General features: G+C 45.5%; 1 non-coding gene and 1 pseudogene across 1 annotated transcript; one reads left to right on the top strand and one right to left on the bottom strand.

Annotated features, from left to right (window-relative positions):
* The first annotated feature begins 1,923 nt into the window (after positions 1–1,923).
* Positions 1,924–4,029, top strand: LOC101032304 (heterogeneous nuclear ribonucleoprotein U-like protein 1; annotated as a pseudogene).
* Positions 4,030–4,610: 581 nt separating this feature from the next.
* TRNAI-UAU (transfer RNA isoleucine (anticodon UAU)) lies at positions 4,611–4,704 on the bottom strand. Its single transcript has 2 exons — positions 4,667–4,704; positions 4,611–4,646 (listed from the first exon to the last, which is right to left on the bottom strand). It is a non-coding gene; the product is annotated as a tRNA-Ile (tRNA).
* Between the last annotated feature and the right edge of the window lie 9,626 nt (positions 4,705–14,330).

The raw sequence follows: 14,330 nt of genomic DNA, 5'->3' as shown, positions 1-14,330 counted from the left end.
GGGAATGTTGCATGAGTTGAGACACGAGCAAGTGAAATGTTGACATGTACTTGAACCCTCAGGGCTGGGCAGGCCTTGCGATGTTAAGGTGTTCTACTGCTTCTACCGTATACTACTTCTTTTGACACAGTTGTGGTAGACCTGGGGTTTCTGGGCACTGTGCTTTCTGAACACAAGAATGTCAGTATCAGATGGAAAGTACTGACTCTAGGCCAGTGTCTCAGTGCTCATAAAACATTCCCAGACAACTTTATTCAGTCAGAGCACTATCTTAATAATGAATGAACCTGCACTTAAATAGTTTAATTTTCAATCTCTTGGGACAATAATTTCCTTGCAGAAAGGACAGCTGTTCTACAATAATATGACATTGCTTCTAATGACACCATGATCAGTCTTCATAAGTGAGGGCAAAGATAGGTGTGAAGCATATCTTGAACTTGTGGCAGAAAACGACCAAAAGAAAAGGCATAAATGCAGACTCTTTCACCTCTATTAATCAAGATAATGATGACAGGAAAGAAAAGAAACAAAAGGTCCTACTTCCATTTCTGTATATGAAGAATAGTATAATTCCGCACTATTCCTGTTGAAGTTAAACAAACTCAAACCATACTCTTAGGAAAATTTCAATATAATAATACATGTGCCCTAATTATTTACAAAAAAAATAAATATTTCAAAAATAATACTCTTTAAGTTTATTACTAAATTTTCTACATTATTATTTTTATTCTATAAAATATTCTAATAGCTCACCAAAGAAGACATATGAATGGCTATTAAACACATGAAAAAAAAAATCTCAGCATAATTAGTCATTCAGGCAACGCAGCTGACAACCACACTGGGTACCACTTTGTACCCACTGGCACGGCTACTTTTAAAAAAACGCAGGACAGACAATAACAAGGTTGGTGAGAATGCGGAAGAGCTGGAACGCTCATCTAGTGCTTGTGGAAATGTAAAATGGAGCAGCCTATTTGGAAAGCAGTTCCTTTAAGACAGTCATAAATTTATCATATGACTGCAGTTCTATTCCCAGGTATCCAAGAGAAATGAAAACATGTCACACAAAAATTTGTATATAAATGTTCAGAGCAGTATTATTCATATTAGCCAAAACAGGGATACAACCCAAATGTCCATCAACTGGTGAATGGATAGGTAAAAGGAGTATACCCATACAATGAAATACTACTTAGCAATAAAAAGTAACAAATTACTGATACCTGCTACAATATTGATGAACTTCAAAAACATTATTTTAGGTGAAAGAGTCCAGATGCAAAAGACCACATATTACTTATTTCATTTAAACAAAATGACCAGAAAATGCAAATCTATAGAGACAGAAAGTAGACTAGAGACTGCCTGGAGTTAGGTAAAATTGACTGTAAATGGGCATGAGGGAAAGATTGGAAATCTCTCTTTTGGGAAGATGTGTTTTAAAACTGATTCATAGTGATAACTGCACAACTCTGTAAGAAAACTGTACAGTTAAAATTAGTGAATTTTATGGTATGTACATTATGCCTCAATGAAACTGTTAACAAAATAAGAAGTAGTAAAGGCCTCTCAGGTGACAGTTGAGCTATGACTCAAATGATTACAAAGTTCTGATATGTTAGCATTCACCTTTGTGATAGGATTAAGACTTGAAAGCACAGGGTATACCAAAAGTAAAGGGCCTGAGGCAGGAATGAGCTTGGGGTGTTAAAGAAAACAGAAAGAAGGACTGTATGGTGGTGACAAACGGAGGGAGGAAAAGAATGGCAGAGGATAACCTCAGACAGGGTATGGCATTTCATACCTGGGTCCCAGTACTTTGGGAGGCTGAGGCAGGAAGATCACTGGAGGCCATGAGTTCAAGACCAGCCTAGGCAACATAGCAAGACTACGTCTAGAGTATAGATCCAGAGTTGAAAGAGGCCTTATGAAGAAAGTCAGGGGCGGGGGTACTTGAGCACCAAGAGGAAAGGAGTGGCCGCTCTCCTTAGCCTCCTCATAAGAGGATGAAGATGACTTTATGATACCCTTGTTGCTATTGACACATATAACTGTGACCTTCACTACAAGGTGGCCCAAGATCGGAGTAGTGACTATCTGCTTACAACTGAGGGCTTTGTATATCTGTGGTCAGGAGCCCGAGCAAACTATGGGGTCAGAAGGAGCTGTCTTGCTCTGAGATGAAGATCAATGAAGAAATCTCCAGGAAGCACCTTCCACCTACAGAGCCTGACACTACCGTGGTCCATATCAGCTGGTCCCTGGATGCCTGCAGCACCCAGCTAGGTGAAGCACCTTTCTCCTATGGCTGTGGCGGCACTGGGAAGAAGTTCGCCAATAGCCAGTTTGAAAACTGCGGAGACAAGTTTGCAGAGAACGATGTGATTGGCTGCTTTTTTGGACTTTTAATGTGGAAATGATGTGGAACTTTCCTTTACCAAGAACAGAAAAGTGAATGGGCATTGCCTTCCGAATCCAGAAGGAAGCCTTCGGGGGCGGTCAGGCCCTCTATCCTCATGCCCTGGTGAAGAGTTGCGCAGTGGAGTTCAACTTTGGACAAAGGGCAGAGCCCTACTGTTCTGTCGTCCTGTGGTTTACCTTCAGCCAGCACCTGCCCTTTAGTGAGCAGATCGGGGGCACAGATGGAACAAAGAGCAAGGCAGAATGTGAGATTCTGATGATGGTGGGCCTGCCTGCTACTGGCAAGACCACACAGGCCATCAAACATGCAGCTTCCAACCCTTCCAAGCAGCACAACATCCTGGGTACCGAGGCCATCACGGGTAAGATGCGGGTGATGGGCCGGCAGCGGAACTCTGCTGGCAGCTGGGACGTCCTGACCCAGCAGGCCACCTAGTGCCTCAACCAGGTCATCCAGATTGCTGCCCGCAAGAGACGCAACTACATCCTAGATAAGACAAACGGTTATGGGTCAGCCCAGAGACGAAAAATGAGACCATCTGAAGGCTTCCAGCACAAAGCTCTTGTAATTAGTCCTACTGACCGGACCTAAAAGGCCGAACAATAAAGCGAACCGACGAGGAAGGGAAGCATTTCCCAGATCAGGCAGTCTTAGACATGAAAGCCAGCTTCACGTTGCCAGATGTTGGGGACTTCCCGGATGAGGTTCTGTTCACTGAGCTGCAGCGGGAGGAAGCAGACAGGCTAGTGAGGCCGGACGAAGAGGAAGGCTGCAAGGCTGGGCCACCGCCTGAAAAGCGCTTCGACAACTGAGGTGGCGGTGGCTTCCAGGGCTATGACGACGGAGGGCGCCCTGAAGGCAACCGTGGCAGCTTCCAGAACTGAGGGGGAGGCAGCGGTGGAGGAGGCAACTACCGAGGAGGTTTCTAGAGCAGCGGAGATGGTGGCAACAGCCAGAACCGCTGGTGTAGCCACAACCGGGGTAACAACTCCAACAACAGAGGCGGCTACAACCAGGCTCCCCAGCAGCCACCGCCACCCCAGCAGCCACCGCCACCACCCAGCTACAGCCCTGCTCGAAACCCCCAGGGGCCTGTGCCTACGACAAGAACAGCAGTCAGCCTGGCTCAAGCGCCAATACCAGCACCCCCACCGTCAGCAGAGCTACGGCCACCCTCCAACCAGGGAGGTCACAGCCAGGGCTCCACAGCCCCGCCACCTCCACCTCCACCACCGCCGGCCTACAGCTGTGGGAGCTACGGCGGTTACAACCCGGCCCCCCTACACCGCCCACCCGCCCAGACCTGCCCTCGGCCCAGCTGTGGCCAGTATCAGCAGTACGCCCAGCAGCGGAACCAGGACTATCGGAACCAGGGCCAGCGGCCGCCATTCTACGGGAACTAGCCCTGCAGGAGCTCCTCCGGGAACACACAGGGTGGCACAGGCACACAGCAGCCAGGCCCGGGGCTCCCCGAGGCCTCTGCCGGCTTCCTCCAGCAGCGCGGGCCTCGGCGCCTCCTCGGCCCCGCCAGATCGGCTGGGGCTGGGGCCGGGGCCATCCCAGGGCTCCCTCTCTGCAGCCCACCGCCTCCTCTCTGAGGGGCTTCCTCCCCCTTACAGGGACAGGTATTTTTCTCTGGATTCAAACAGGTAACAACGACCATTTATTTCCTGTTTGTCCCCACCTCCCCAACCTTCCACCTGCTGCTCTTCGTACCTCCTCCGTTTTTGACTAAACAATGCCCCCCCCCCCACCCCGCACCTTGGTCGTACCTTGAGGCTACAGTGACTGAGGGCAGAAGCCCCTCCTGTTCACGCTCCCAACCCTGTTCCAGCGCTCAGCTTCCCAGACCCTCAGGAAGTTCGTTGTAAATTCTCCCAGGAGCTGTTTTACTGTCTATTTTTCAGGAATGAATGAATGAATAAAAGAGAGAGAGAGAGAGAGAGAGAGAAAAGAGTTCATGTTCTTTACCTGAGCTCGCATGCAAAGTGGAGACAGAAGGGTCCACGTAAGTCTGCAGCCAACGGATTTCCTTGGTAATGGGTGTTGCTTGGTTCTAAAAGGGCTAAGGAAACCAATAACAATAAACCGTACGCAACTGCAAACACGTTAAAGACGGGGGAGTAGGATTACAGGGGGAAAGGCACTTCAAGTGGTGCTTTCTTGGGTTGGAAAACAATGCTCCAGGTGAGGCTCGAACTCACAACCTCGGCATCACTCGCACACATACTGCCGTATAAGTACCGCGCGCTAACCGATTGCGCCACTGGAGCAGCCGGCTCCACTTCCGGTCACTGGTTACACGGCCTACACGGGAGCCTCGGGCGCGTCGGCTTCGGTCTCCACAGCACGGGCTACCCGGGCGCGCGCCCTGAGTGTCGGGGCCGCCTTTGGCCCCGACGCGTGCGAAGGCGGACCCGGCTCAGCCGCGGACTCCACAGGAGCCACCGGTCCTGAAAGCGCGGCGCCTACTTTGCGGAAACGAAAGCGAACCCTTTCCAAGGTGACCTGGGAAGGGCGGACGCTGGCTCCGCCTCAGGCGTTCTCGGAGGATCCGGGGGCGGCTGGGAGGGCGGGACGGCGCCCCGCCGCGGCGCTGCTCCCGAGCGCTCCCTGGCGGCTCCTTGGGTCCCCCCTCTCGGCGTCGGAGCGGCTCCGCCTCTGCGCGCGGAGTGCGGGGTGGTGGGGTGGGGGAGTCCCCGACAGGATCACGAAATCCTGCCAGCGGGGTTTACCACCGCCGTTCCGTGCCGTTCCGCTCGCGTCCGTTCCCGCTTCGCAAACGTGCTCGGAGCCGGAGGACGCAGCCACTGGAAGGAAGTGGCGCCGCGCTGCGCCCTCCGCGGCTGAGGGCTCTGCGGGGAGCGGCCCTGCGGCGGCGGGCGGGGGCCCCAGTTCTTCCCCGGAGCGTCCCTCCCTGGGACCTCTAGGCTAAAGCCTCCGAGGCAGGCCCGGGACCGGGGCTCGGGAACGCTGGGTGTCTGCGCTGCCTTAAACTCGGGTTTGCAGGAAACGCAGACACGCTGTGCAGCGCAGGCTAGAGACCTGTGCTTCCGAGTGACTGGGAGCGGAGGATGGGGACGGGGCTAGCCCTGGAAGGTCAATGTGGGTGCGAGAGGGGAGCGTGTGCTTTACACGGACTGTCGGGCGTCTTTCTTATGGATGGACAATTTTAAGGCAGAATTAGCTGGCCTTTTAATGCCAAACAGTTTTTTTAAAAAATAAAAACTGTGGCCGGGCGCGGTGGCTCACACCTGTAATCCCAGCACTTTGGGAGGCCGAGGCGGGTGGATCACGAGGTCAAGAGATCGAGACCATCCCGGTCAACATAGTGAAACCCCGTCTCTACTAAAAAATACAAAAAATTAGCTGGGCATGGTGGCACGTGCCTGTAATCCCAGCTACTCAGGAGGCTGAGGCAGGAGAATTGCCTGAACCCAGGAGGCGGAGGTTGCGGTGAGCCGAGATCGTGCCATTGCACTCCAGCCTGGGTAACAAGAGCGAAACTCCGTCTCAAAAAAAAAAAAAAAAAAAAGGGAAATGGAGATAATGGTAATCTATGTCTTGCACCAGATCTTAGAGGAAAAGCTTTCAGTTTTTCTCTATTGATTATGATGTTAGTTGTGGAATATTCATAAATGGCCTTCATTGTGTTGAGGTAATTTTCTTCTATACCTATTTTGTTGAGAGTTTTTATCATCAGTGGATGATCAACTTTGTCAAATGCTTTTTCTGCGTCTATGATTATGTGGTTTTTATCTTTCACTCTGTTAATGTGATATATCACATTGATTTGGGTATTTTAAACCACCCTTGTGTCCCAGGGATAAATTCCACTTTGTCACAGTATATAATGTTTTTGATGTGTTGTTAAATTCAGTTTGCTATTATTTTATTGAGGATTTTTGCATCTGTGTTCACCCAGAGATATTGGCCTGTAGTCTAGTTTTCTTGTGGAGTCTTTGTCTAGCTTTGGTATCAGAGTGATATTACCTCTACTTCTATTTTTTTTGGAAGGGTTTAAGAAGGATTAGTATTATTATTATTTTTTTTTAATGTATGGTAGACTTCAGCTCTGAAACCATCTGGTCTTGGGCTTCTCTTTTTTGGGAGGTGCTATGGTTTGTATGTGGTTTGTCCCCACCAAAACTCACACTCAAATTTAATTGCCAGTGTAATGGTGCTAGTAGGTGGGGCTTTTAAAAGGTATTTGGATCATGAAGGGATTAATGCAGTCATGAAGGGATTAATGCAGTCTCGTGAGATCTCATTCCCTTGGGACTGAATTAGTTATCATGAGAATAGATTATTACAAAGTGAGGCTGCCTTTTGTGTTTTGTCTCTTTGTACACCCGTTTCCCGTTTGTTCTTCTTTCCCCCATGAGTTGAAGCAGCACAAGGCCCTTCCCAGATGGGATGCTTTATTTTGGACTTCCCAGCCTACCAAACTGAACTAAATAAACCTCTTTTACCATCTTAAAATAAATTGCTTACCCTCAAGTATTTTGTTAAAGCATCACAAAACAGACTAGGACAGGAGGTTTTTAAAAATTATTATTACTTCAGTCTCCTTATTTGTTATCAAAATGTTTAGGCTTTCTATTCTTGATTCAGTCTTGGTAAGCTGTCTATTCTAGGAATTCATCCATTCCTTCTAGGTTATTTAATTTGTTGACATATAATTGTTCATAACAATCCCTTATGATCTTTTCTGTTTCTGAGGTATCTGTTGTAATGCCCGCTTTCATTTTTTATTTTATTTATGAATTTCTCTTTTTTCCCTTAGTTATCTAGCTAAGGATTTTTTTGTTTATGTTTAAAAAAACTCTTTATTATTTTTCTATTTTTTCTAGTCTCTGATTTATTTCTGTACTGAACTTATTTTCTTTCTTCTGCTAACTTTGGATTTAGTTTGTTCTTCTTTCTAGTCTTTTGAAATCTAGGTTATTTATTTGAGAGATTTCTTTTTTAATATAGGCATTTGTCACTATAAACTTCCCTGTTAGGATGGCCTTTGCTACATATGATAAGTTTTGATAAGTTGTATTTTCATTTTTATTTGTCTGAAGATTTTTGTTTTGATCTCCTGCTGAACCACTGGTTAAGATTATGTTATTTAGTTTCTATATGTTTGTGAATTTTCCTGTGTTCTTGCTGTTAATGATTTCTAGCTTCATTCCATTGTATTTGGAAAAGACACGTGGTATGTTTGCTGTCTTTTTTAATTTGTTAAGACTTGTTTTGTGACTTCACATATGATCTATCCTGGAGAATGTTCCATGTGTGCTTCTGAAATGTTCTCCTGCTATTGAGTGAAAAGTTCTAAATATGTCTCATAGGTCTGTTTGGTCTATAGTGCTTTTCAGGTTAGCTGGTTATTGATTTTTCTGTCCACAAGCCACATGTTCTATCCATTATTCAAAGTGGGGTATTGAAATCTATTACTATTGCATTGTCATTTGGTCAGCTTGATGGCGTCCCATAAATCCCATAAGCTATGTTGACTCTTTTTCAATTTTTCCTTTTCTCCTCTGATTGTACGATTTTTAATGACCTGTCTTCAAGTTCACTGATCCTTTTCTTCTGCTTGGTCTAGTCTGCTGTTGAACCCCACTATTGAATTTTTACTTCAGTTATTGTATACTTAACACTGTGATTTCTGTTTGTTACTATGTAATTTTTTTAAACTGTTGGTTGAAATTCTCATTTTGTTCATGAATTTATCTTTTGACCCTAGTGAGCATCTTTTTTTTTTTTTTTTTTTTTTGAGACGGAGTCTCACTCTGTTGCCCAGTCTGGCGTGCAGTGGCCCCATCTCAGCTCACTGCAAGCTCTGCCTCCCAGGTTCAAGCGATTCTTATGCCTCAGCCTCCCGAGTAGCTGAGATTATGGGTGTGTGCCACCATGCCCAGCTAATTTTTTTGGTATTTTTAGAAGAGATGGGGTTTCACCATGTTGATCAGGATGATCTTGAACTCCTGAACTGGTGATCTGCCCACCTCGGCCTCCCAAAATGCTAGGATTGATTACAGACCTGAGGCACCGCACCCAGCCCAGTGAGCATCTTCATGACCATTATTTTGAATTCTCATATGTAGTAAATCATTTATCTCCATTTCATTACAGTCAATCTCTGGAGAGTTGTCTTTTTCTTTTGTTTAGAACACATTTTTATATTTCTTCACTTTTCTTGATTCTGTATTGGTTTCTTCACGTTAAACAACCACCTCTCTCAGTCTTCACAGACTGGCCCTACCAGTTAGTCCAGCCAGAGATCCTGCCTGGGTCCCCCTCAAATCTTTATGGTCATCTAGACCATCATCTTTGTTCTTAGTGGCCCCCAGAAGGCTAGAGTATGCCAAGTCCCATTAGTATCCTGAAATGGGCAAGACAGGAGCCAGTCCCTCATGTAGCAGCTGGCAGAGTTGGGATGTTAGATGTGTAGTCCAATCCTTTCTCTCCTCAAGCAGAAGCTGTGAGCTGGAGTTTATCATCATTTGCTCAGCACAGAGCCAGGAAGGATAGCTGGGGCAAATGCCTGAACTCTCAAAGTACACACTTTCAAACCATTGCTTTGCTCTCTTCTTAGCAAATACTAGCAGATAATTCTGAGAGACAGGCGCTTTAACTGTAGGCTTGTTTCTTCTCTAGAATGAGCCCCAGACAGGAGGTGCCCACACACCTATTCGGCCTGGCGACAACGTGAGACTCCGTCTCAAAGAAAAAAAAATACACAAAAATCATTCCAATTTCCTAGAGTTTACATTTAGTAAACTTCATTGGAGGTTTTTAGCAACAGTCTGGTTTTTCAGCTTATGTTCATTTGCCCACTTGTTTGGTAATTCCTTCATTGGCATTATATATCTTATCATCATTCTGGTAGAGTGCAAAGGATGTAGCATATCCCATTGATCTTTAACACATAACTGGTTTCCACTTAAATCTTCCCAGATATTTCCCAGATTATTCTGTGTTCTCTCTCAAGTGTCCTTCATTCTAGTACAAGAATACAGTATTCCTGCTTAGTATTAGAAATTAGAACTAAGGGCACAAGCTATAGTTTTAAGGGCATGCATGTACCAAGAGGAACAGAGCCATGCTGGATTGAAGGGTATGGGGGTGACATTTTTAAGACACGGGGAGCAACGTAGGATCTCACACTTGGTGGGTAGAGTTCACATACTTATCATGTCACTAAATTTCCTGCCAATAGGGAGAGAGGCAGGAATCACAGGGTTCTACTGTTGAGGAGAAGGCTAGGATGGGCCTAGGTGTAAAAAGGCACTGTTGAAAACAGAGTGTAAGCAAACAGTGAAAGCTGAAGGACATTTCTGGCAGGCAGAAGCAGAAAGAAGGTTAAGAGAAGAAATAAAAGTGAAGATAACCTAGGAAAATAAGCAATAGAAGTGAAAAAAGAGGCTGTGATTCCAGGGGAGAATTCAGGAGGGGGAATGTTGAGTCTACAGAACATCAGAAAAAATTTTTACTTCTCCTAACATCACCAAGGAATGTATTTGACATGTGGTGTGGCTTTTTATTTGTCCTTGCTGTTAACAGATACTCACTGAGATCCTGCTACATGTAAAGCACTGTGACAAATGTGGTGGGAAATTAAGAGTTGAGGCTGATTGTCCTCTAGAGACTTTTAATCTAAATGGAGAGACAAGACATATGCCCAGGAAAAGCTTAGTAGCAATACAAGGCTGTGTATGATTGTGTTCAAGTAAGTGATTCAAATAAGAAGATCAAAGAGAAAGATCTCAGTTCTTGCTGGTGAGGGACATAGGGTCAGTCTGTGGCCCTAAGAGGATTTAGTTGGGGTATGAGAAGGAGGGAAAGTCCTGGAAACGAAGTAGGAGTCAAGACAGGGACACTGGCGTCGGTGGGTGTTTCAGAATGGAAGAAATCCCAAAGGGACTGAGAAAATCAGATTCATTTGACTCCTTTTATTTTTTTTACCCAGTGCTTGTTGTGTGAAGCCTGGGATAATTAGACTCTATGACATGCTAATCCTCACCTGCACTCTCACTGGTTCTGCCCTTCTGTGGCCGGCCTTCAACCTCTTGACCTAAGTGAAGACAGGCATCTCAGGCAGCTCCCTAGTCTGCTCAGTGCTCTCTTTGTCATCCGCAGTGGTGAGGTCACGTGTTGGATTCTTCTATCAAAATGAAGTAAGTTCTTTTCTTGAAAGGGAGAGTCCAGCTCTAATCCAGTCCCTTCCAGAAATTGTCAGCATCTTTTTCTGCCCTAGCATACCTGAAGGAAACATTCCTACTAGTAGTAGTGGCTCATTTCAAAGCATACCGTCCGTATCCAGGGGCCCTCTAGGGATACCAGCTCAGGTAGACCCATTATTCTAGATATTTTCGCAGCATTCTTCTGCCTCTACTCCTAAGCTTCCCCTGAGCTGCCCTTGGTTCCTGCCTTAAAGCCCCTAAACTGCGTCTTTGAGCTCTCTGGGCACTCAGACTCAGGAGGGAGGTCTAGAGAGCTGTTAGCCTTTCTTCTCTCTTCTTCCCTGATTCAGACTACTTCATATTTGGTTGAATTTTCATGATTAGTGCCCTTCTTCTCTCCTTCCTGAGCTTCATACTCCTGGCCTTCCCTCATTTCTTTCATGATACCTGGAAATGACCCTTATCTGTGCAATCACCTTTATCCTTATCAGTAAGGAATAGGAGGAAGGGGGTTCCATCAATAGTCCTGGTTCTGGATGGGGTGGCATTTCATTAGACACAGTCTCTTGGAAACTGCTCAGGGACAGCTAAGGAAAAGGAGGATCCAGTGGGCGGGGGTGGTGGGGGGGGGGTGGTGGGGTGGGGGTGGGGGGGTGGGGGGGTGGGGGGGTGGGGGGGTGGGGGGGTGGGGGGTGAGGGGGGAGAAACTAGAGTAGGAGGAGCTAAAATGACAACTTAAGGTTCAAGGAATTACCCTTAGGCAGTAGAGTAAGCTAACTAGGTGATGGGCCATCATCTTTTTTCCTTTTTTTTTTTTTTTTTTGAATAACAGTTACGTGTGTGTGCCTTGCATTACTGCTGCACTCCTCATACTTTGAAAGTAAGCAAGTTGCAAAAGAAAGTGAAAATCACCCTTCTCTGCCTGCCTTTCATCCTTTTATGCAGTGCCACACTATTTCTCTCATCTGGCAAGTGTTCTTGGGGCTTTTAGGTGGAAGTTGGGGTAGGTCCTGAATCTAGGACCATCATATCTATCAATTTCAGCTGTTTCCCTTGAGCACCGTTAGTTTCTAGGCATGTATTTGATACAATGACTTCTCATTTGCTGATCACAGCTGTTCTTACTCTGCATTAGAATTCTGCCTTCATAGAAGGAATCAATTTCTCTTATAAATTCTGTTAGAACCACATCTTGGAGGTAAGCAGATATGTAAAATAAATTGTAGTCGGGCAAGGACTGGGATAAAGAAATGGGATCAATAGAGTAACCTGCACTGAATTTTTTATTTTTTACTTTTTATTTTTTTTCCTGATCTCCTACCACCAGCATAAGCTATACTTTAGGCTCCTAAGCAACATTCTCATTTGTTAAACCTGTTTGAAAACGTAATTTTTAAATAAATATCAAGTGTTGTAGTCATTTTCATCTTCTATGTCATCATTCTTCCTTCAGGAATTCTCTGCTTCTTCAGCCCTCTTCCTTGTTGGCTTTGATGTGCACTACTGCAGCTAATCCAAGTTTAGCCAGTGCAAATACCAGTAACCAAAGTGAATCCAATATCACACAGAGAAGAAACTGGGTAGAGATGGCTAGGCTGACCTTGGCAGTGGTGACAAGGCTAACTTCTGAAAGCTCGTGTCTACCCTGTTGTTCGAGACTTCATAGCTACACACACACTGTTGTTTAACTACTGTGTAAGACTGAAGAGAGTTGGCCTTTATAATCTTTGTTCAAATATGGATTAGGAGTCTAGGAACCTGGGTTTTCACAGGAGAGAAGACACATTTGGGTGTGTGAAAGTGAGTGAATCCTTGGCTCTTGGATACTGATAATGAAAAACTTTGTCCTCACCTTGAAGACTCCCTAGGCCCATCCCACCCACTCACTGTTATTCGTGGTCCTTGGCAGGATTTTCTAATAATAACAAAGCTTTTTCTTCACCTATGAGGCCTGAGTTTTGATAAAAACTCTCTGCCCTCTGGGAGTTTCATGACTGGGATCTTTTCACTTCTGCATTATTTAGGATTCTTTTGATTATAGGAAACAAAACCTCATCCAAACCACCTTAAGCAACAACAAAAGAATGAATTTATGGGAATGATGGAAGAGTAGCTCATCATCTCAAAGGAAGTTCTCTTGGGATCACGTTACTCAAGAAGCTTTGGGGACTAGCACCTAGAACTCATATCGCTCAGAATACTCCCCACCTCTCACCTCTCACCTCTCACCTCCACTTGTCTTGGAGGCTTCATTCTTTCAGTCAGAGAAAATGTGAATGAAATGACATGGGCTCTGGCAGTCCTGAGGAAAGGGAAGGGTGGATCTCTCTCCTAACTTCAGTGTATGAAATCTAAGAGGTCTCATGGTCACACTTGGGGCATTTCTTAATCTTATGGTCAGAGGCATGAGTCTGTTGCCAGAAGAGAGGTGGAGGGGGATGGTGGGAGGAGCCATATGCAATAACCTGTGCAAGGAGCACTGTTAAAACAGGAACCGGCAGTGGCCTGAGTACTGCATCTTTCTGTTTTGGTGGAGTTTTTCATCCTTCTGATGTCTGACCTCATGAGAGGATGTTTATGAGGATGGGCAAAAATTGTTTATGTCAATGACATGGAGATAGAGCATGTGGAAGTCCTAGGAGTCAGAGTCAACACTTTTAAGCAGAAAACTGAAGTCAGAATTATTAAGATAAAATTCTGTCATTCCTACTAGTTGAAACAAAAATTAAAGACATACATTTCAAATTACAAACTGAGGAGGGCGTTTTAGGTTTGTTAGGAATTACAGAAGTGGATGTTGGGACTGAATTACAAATCTCAATGGAACACGAAGAAGCAATGCAATTAGGCCAAAATGCTTACAAACTGGGTGAAACATATGTAAACTGATGACTACATATTTTTGTTTTGTTTTGAGACAGGGTCTTGCTCCGTCCCCCGGGCTAGATAGAGCACGATGGCATGATCACGGCTCACTACAGCCTCAACCTCCGGGGCTCAGGCAATCTTCCTGCCTCAGCCTCCTGAGTAGCTGGAATCACAGGTGCACTCCACCATATCTGGCTAGTTATTATTATTTGTTGAGACAGGTTGCCCAGGCTACTCTCAAACTCCTAGGCTCAAACCATCCTCTGGCCTCATTCTCCCAAAATGCTGGATTCTGGTGCAAGCTGCATCCCGGGCTGCCCAAGGGTTCAAAGACCTAAGAGGGAACATTGGGGGATAAAGAAAAGCACAGAAACAGACATAGAGAAAGCTGGGCCAGGCAGTCCAGGAAAGTGAGGATGTCAGTCTCTCTGGCCCCGACCTGCCTCAGGTACTTTATTTTATATGTTTACAAAGCACATAGCAGAGGGAAGGTGCAGTTTCTTAGGAACAGCCTGTGGTTGTAATTCTCATACTTCAGTTAACATACTTCAGCTAACAACAATCTTGCAGCAAGGTCAGTGAGAGCTGGTTATCTCTCCCCAGCCCTCTCTGCTCTTCTTCGAGACACACACATTCTCCTATTACGGTTTCGCTTCTCTGGAGTTGCACCAAAGTTCACAGCAGCCTTGCTGCTTATCCCTCCAGAGTGGGTGGGCTACTCTGGCTTTCTACACCGGATTACATACATGAGCCACTGCACCCAGCTTGATGACTACATTTTTAAAGAAAAACAGAGTACTGGGCTGTTCATCTTCAAATGTTTTAGTTGGCAGAGCAGATTAAAAATTAAAATT

Source organism: Saimiri boliviensis, chromosome 4, assembly GCF_048565385.1.
Source record: "Saimiri boliviensis isolate mSaiBol1 chromosome 4, mSaiBol1.pri, whole genome shotgun sequence".
Classification (NCBI taxonomy): domain Eukaryota; kingdom Metazoa; phylum Chordata; class Mammalia; order Primates; family Cebidae; genus Saimiri; species Saimiri boliviensis.
Note: the sequence above shows the minus strand (reverse complement) of the source record. Positions and strands in the feature narration are given on the sequence as shown.